This window comes from Pogona vitticeps, chromosome 5 (assembly GCF_051106095.1).
Source record: "Pogona vitticeps strain Pit_001003342236 chromosome 5, PviZW2.1, whole genome shotgun sequence".
Classification (NCBI taxonomy): Eukaryota; Metazoa; Chordata; class Lepidosauria; order Squamata; family Agamidae; genus Pogona; species Pogona vitticeps.
The window spans coordinates 64,856,232-64,863,225 of NC_135787.1; positions in this window are offsets into that span (position 1 = coordinate 64,856,232).

The following is a 6,994-nucleotide window of genomic DNA, read 5'->3' on the forward strand; positions in this document are numbered from 1 at the left end:
CTGCTGCACAATGGTGGAGGACAGGGTTTCACTTAACTAGGGTTTATTTTGGGGGTAGGGCTTTTATTACGAGCATCCTGAAAAATCATTCTAGGGCTCATTTTCAGGTCAGGTCTTATTTTAGGGGAAAGAGGAGGAGTCAAGGGAGGGCTTTTTTTAAGTGAAGGCCTTACAACTGCCTCCTAGAGTCAAGGCAGAAATTTACTCTGCTCCTAAGAGGTGTTCACCACTCAACTATTTAGCCAGCCCCCCTCTAGCTACTTCTATAATTCAGAATACACATTTGGTGGTGGTGGTATATGCCATCAAGTCACCTCTAACCTACGGCAATCGTATGAATGAGTAATTTCCAAAATGTCCTCAACTGCACTGGCTCAGCTCTTGTAAACTCAAGCCTCTGGACTCCTTTAGCGAGTCTGTCCATTTCGTATTTGGCTTCCTCCTGCTACATTCCACCTTTCCCACTGTTATCTATTCCAGCGAATCTTGCTGACTTGTGATGTGCTCAGAGTAGGGCAGCTTCATTTTCAACATTTTTGCCTCCAGAAATAGTTCAGGTTTGATTTGACCTAGAACCCACTTGTCTTTCTGGTAGTCTAGGTTAGGTGCAACGCTCTCCTCCTGCATCACATTTCAAATGAATATTTTTTTTCTTTTCAGCTTTTTAATGACATGAATACACATAGTGGCTCTCATTTCTCCAGGGATCCTGTCCACATTCTCAGGTTCTACAAGGAATCCATTAATTCTGGGCAAGCAGGAGCCAAGGTCACCTCCATGCAACCTGCATTAACTCCAGTATCAAAGTCATAGAAGATTTGAGCGATTTTGTTTACAAATGTTCATGGACATTATTCATAGTGGGCTCTGAATTGCAAATAATACTTAGTTAATATGTACCTATGTTTTGGAATCTTGTGTACCTGTGCAGATCTCACCTGCTAGGCTGGAGGTATATTCATAACAAGTGACAGTATTAGAATTGAACATCTAGTTTTCAATTGCTTTGTCTTTTTTTGAAAAATATAATTGCATCTCAAAATTGCTAAATGGTTGGTCCTAACAGTTTAATTTTACCTTACCTCAATTTAGCCAAAGACCTACCGTATAACTGCAAAAATGCAAATAATCCTATGCATACAGAAGTCTTTTTCAAGCTACTGTGCATGCTTATACTGGATATTCTCAGAAAATGTGCTTCTAAAGAAGTCTTCTATGGCACAATCACTCCATTTCATTAATAGGATGCTATACAGAATGCAAGGAAATAATCTTCCATTTGTAATCATTCTGTGTTATCCCACCACTTTTAACTTATTTCTTGTCAAAAATTAAGGAGGAGAGGATAAAATAGTTATGCAACTGAGACCACATGGAGATATAAGTATGGAAACACCCAAAGAGATGGTTACTCATAAGGCTTTATTCAAGGACATTGCCGAACCTGAAACACCAAAAGCATTTCTCCTATTCTGTCCTCTAGCTCACTCAGAAGTGCCAATTCTGGTGCCACTTTTGAGATTTGAGATACCAATCATTGAATTTTAAACTTCAAATAAACATTTTCTATATTGACCCACCTACAGAGGAATCTCTATAGACTGCAAATGATACTTAATGTAATAATTAAGTTAGCCCAACTTAAAGAGTATTTCTTTTATTTTTTGAAAAACAGTTTCATTGGCATTGGATAGTTCCAAATACTGTGCATTTCTGACATGATTTACTGTTTTCCTGGATCAAGACTTATTTTTGTGTTGTCAGCAACACCTGGTGGAAAAGAAAGGAAACAGCCAAGCAGATATTTTTTAAAGGGTAGAAAGCACATTTTTGAGTACTGGCTTTTATTATCAAACTTTCACTAGGAACAACCATTTATTTAAGAACATTCTTTAGACCTGCTGGGGATAATCTCTCACTGATTATGTAATAACTAGAAGATGTTTGTGGCAAGTATGCTTGTAGGATGTGGGTGATCAGAGCAGTGAGGGCTAACACTTGTTCAGTGCACCCCTAATATTGTGACTAGTTTAAAACAACATTCTGTAAGATACAGAAAAAGTTGTAACTTTTGAACAAGTTCTTTAATCAGGACTATATCTGACGTGCTCTGTGCCAAATCTGGAGAAGGCTGGACAGACATGTTTAATAATCTAATTTGTTATTTTTTAAAAAGAGTTCCTACCATCCGCTCTCATTATTACTGTATTTTGCTATTATTTTTTGGTCACTTCACTGTGAATTTGCGAATTATTTTTTAAAAGTATCAACCAATCTCTCTTTAACACACACACAGAGAAAAAATCCCAATGGACATTAATACTCACTCCTTGTTTATCTGGAGTGTTACAGGAGTTAGTGGATACTATGCTATGCAATATGAAAAAGTCAAAACAATTATTAAACAAAAGATCAATTAATGGATGACTTTATTATGGAACAACTAGTAACTACATTAAATCCTTCTGTCAAATGTTGGGTACAACGAAACCATCCAGCAAATTTGGAGGCAGCGATAAGGTTAATTGAAGACTTCCAAATTGCTGATGAAAATTCTCACGATAGTTATAGTCTGGGAATAGAGAAATCTCATCAGAGGGAAAGAGACAAGATGGCAACTGGAGGAGTCCCTCAGAATGAATCACGAGCAGGAATGAATATAAAGAATGTTCGAGGCGATCCAGGTTGATCAGGAGGACAAAAACCGAACCGTCCCTTTACAGGAGCCCATCGAAATGAAGAGGCATTTTAAATGAAAGAGGAGTGTCTGGGGACTTCCGGTTCCAGCTCGCCCAGGCAGCATGCTTTTGGCCAAGCAGCGATGATTTTATCTTTATTTTATTTAACTCTATAGGGTTTTACTGTTTTTATTTACTTGAAGCTGCTACCCTACTTTCCAGCTGGGTGCAGTGAGCAAGCATTATTTTATCTTTATTTTTATAAACAAACCTTATAGTTTTCATGGTTAGTGATAGTCTCCCTGCAGCCAGAACCGTACTTCTTCGTGAAGGAAGAGTGCAGATAAGGCCGGGTAGCCTTGTGGATATCTGGTGGATCCCATCAGCTCGGTCCTTATCAAGAAGAGCCTTAATACCAGCAAACAACAGAGGATTACAAAACTCCAGTCTGGGGAAGGAATTAGACAGCGTGGACAAGTCACTGCTTCTTGCCAGCTCCTTCCTGAAGGAGGGAGGGGAAGAGAGGAAGATAAGAAGCCTTGTTGACCTGGAGGTGTATTGCAGCTGCTTACAACTTAGCCTGGCTCTGAGTTTCTACCCTGGTAACTCCTTTTAAGTTCTAAGCAGATTGAAGTGCTTGGGCTCCTTCCTTGCTTTTACAAACTTGATGTCCAGATTCTGTAAGTTTCGCCAGGAGGAACTCTTTGCAACATTCCTGGCCCTACTACTAAGAAGGGAATGACTACTCCTACAATAGAACCAGAAGATATACTGGATTTCACATTAATGACCCCTGTGCTGCAATCTATTCAAAATAAATTGCTCCCACGCATTGTTCCGTTTTCAGAACTCAGAGACGCAGAAGCATACATTGAGGCGAAGTCCTTGTGCCAGGAGCTATTCAGAACGCCTGATAAGGATGGTCTACCCCCTTCCCCTCCGAACAGCAACCCAGAAGAGATTAGGGCGGCTGAGAAAGCGGGAGGTGTAACAACCAAGAAACATTGAAAACAAACTAAGATCACAAACTTAGTTAATATTAGCGAGCAACCTACTCATAGGGTGGACTACAAGGAGCTTGACTTCCTTGGGAAGTCAAGTAGCCCCATAATTGACTTGCCAGACAATGTTGCTGATAATTCTCACCTGCTGAACACCATATGTCTATCGAGTGAATTGGATGCGGATTTTGGTCGTATGAGATCACCAGTCCTAAGACCCTTACCAGATGCTTCTCTAGGTGGAACAGCCCGGCCAAATGCATTGAAAAATCCAAGGTACAATGGAAAGGATCACGCCCTGGCAGACGCCACTGAGGCCGAAAAAACCCAGAACACTCTACATCAACCCATTCCAGCAAGCGGGTCATACAACAACACTTCCATAAGAGATGATCCTTGTGCACACAACCAGACCCATTTATCAGAAATCAGGGATTTCCTATTTGACATCAAAGAACTTATGATAGCCATAACAGGCTACCTGATGAAATCACAGCAGCTTCCTGCAGCAGAAAGTGAACTCCTGAGGAGGCAGAGAAAGGACAATTCTACACAAGAGCCTGATATGGACTATCACAATCTATCTTTGAGCACAATAAACAGAATTGCTGGACTGTCCCTGGAGGAGTTACTGCTTTGTGTGGATCCTAAGAATGTAGAGTATCATGGACCTAACTCCCTAAAAATCCCTATGGTAGATACAGAGGACAATCATCAGACCTCGTTGGATGACAAGGGCAAACCAACCCAAACCACAGAGTCCCCAAGCGGAACAATAAGAAGTCCAGCTGTGAACAGTGGCAAAAAAAGGTCTGGGCATAGGTGCACCAACAGTTAGAAGGAAGGGGAGAAAGAAAAATATTGATAGGTCTGGTAGTAAGAAGTTGACCAATCTCCTGCACGGGAAGGTAAAGAAAGTAAAGAAAGGCATTAATTTTAGACCACTCTTTAAACTATTAGATGTGGATGCTACCACTGATAATAATAGAAGGAAGCGGGATACTAATAAAAGCTCCCCCCAATGTGTCCCCAAACCGAAAAGGAAACAAATAAGGATATAATAGTGACACACTATGTAAAGGGACCAGGCCTTGATACACCTTATGCATACCCAAATTGCCCAGTTGTTGGCAGAGTAGCGCCTCCCCAAATAAAAAGACACCATCATCCAACATCAAATACTGGTCCCAAAATACTAGCAAAGAACAATCAACAAGGGAATGACACTGAGCCCATTGGTAACCCAATACCTGTTATAATTGGCAACAGGAACGCCCGCAAAGGATTCGGGAGGCGGAGAATAAGCAGAAATGAAACATACAAGGTTACTGCCCCCCACCAACAGAGATGGGCTGGGAATTCATACGAGGCCTATGGTCCTCCACAGCTCCATTGGAGGTGTCAGATATGGGATAGACATTCCCAAGGGCACCAGGACCGCATATGCATAGAGGTTGGAAACCAGTTTGTAAGTGACTGTAAATGACCATATACGACTGTAGCAGAGAATCATGACTCCCATTCTCAAATGTTGTTACTCTTATCATGGAATGTGATGGGTTGGGCCGGTAGAGTGAAAAATGATGGCACTCGTGGGTATTTCAGTAAATATGATGTTATACTAATTCAAGAGACATGGTGTACAGAACCCATAGGATTCGATGGTTACAAAGCCTTTGATTTGGAAGCAGAGCCCTCCAAGCACGGGAGGACCTAGGGTGGCCTAGGTATTTTAGTTTCAACATCACTAAAAGTTAAAATTGATAGGCTACCCTCTCAGCCTCCAATAGCCATGGCAATAGTTATACATTACCAACAAGTCTCATGTATTATAATAAATGTCTATTTAACCCCAGCGAAAACTAAAGCGCAAGTAGAGACAGAGTGGAGGAACTTGGAAGCCTATATCTGGAACATAATACTAAATAATCCAAAAGCATATGTCATTATAGGCGGAGATTTTAATGCGAGAATAGGGCCGGGCGATGTTAGTTTGTACTCTAGTATGAAGATATGTCCACCGGAATCAGGGAAACACTTACTGCCTCTACACAGGATGTCCAAAGACAATAAAGTGAATTATGCTGGACATAATACAGATGATCAATCAAAAGAGTCTCCTTATTTTAAATGGGTCTTACCCAGATGACCACCCTGCAGAATTAACATATTGGTCAGGAGAAAGGATGAGCATTCTAGATTACTTTATAGTTTCTGAGTCTGTAGCCCAACACATTAAATCCTATAAGGTTGGTGATTTTCATGATAGTGATCACCTACCTTTGACCATGGTGCTGGACTTACCATGGTCCAACCCATGCATCAAAGACCTCTACAAAGAGGTTTTAGTCCAAGATAAGTCTGTGAAAGTGGCTAGATGGAACCCCAGAATAGAAAACAGGATAACCAATTTGCTGGCCTCAGACCAACTAGACGAGATTTTACAGAAAATCTCTATGGTCGATAACCCAGAAGGATGCATCGAGGGCTATGAGGAACTAACCCTAGCCATCTATAAAATCATAGAGGAGGCCAACAAGTACACAAGAGCAAACAAATGGTTCTCTGCACCCTGGTTCGACCGAGAGTGCAGAGTAGCAAAAAGAGAACTAAGAAACAGCTACAGTAGGTATAGAAACAATCCAGAAGGGACCCAATATTGCGCACTAAAACAACAACGAGCTCATTATAAACTCCTTCTCCGATGGAAAAAAGAGGCAGAAGGTAGAATGTGGAGTCAATTAAGCTCAGCAGTTAAAGCTAAGAATACAGTGGTGCCTCGCACAACGAGTGCACCGTAGAGAGATGAATTTGCTCTACGAGGCCGGTTTTGCGATCGCAAATGCGATCGCATACCGATGCCTAGATAGGGCGAAAATCGCTCTACGAAGGTCGGTAAGCAGTTTGCTTACCGACCTTCACTTTGCGACCCGCCGATCAGCTGTTCAGCAGGTCCAAAATGGCCGCCGGAAGCCCCCAAATGGCCATGCGCAGCGTTTTCGCACCCTCGTTAAGCGAGGGGAGGGCGCGAAAATGGCTGCAGGCCATACAGGAACATCGCAGAACGGTGAGTAAAGGAGCCTTTTGGAACGCATTAAACAATGTTTAATACATTCCAATGGCTTTTTCTGCCCTGCTCAGTGATGTTTTCACACAGCGAGGGTTAATCTGGAACAGATTAACCTCGCTGTGCGAGGCACCACTGTACTTCCCTTTTTTGGCATCTGGTATCTGACCATCCAATCAGCTCCCCCATGGCCAGGAATAATTACATCCTACCAGAAGCCTGGGAACAACATTTTAGAGCCCTGTACG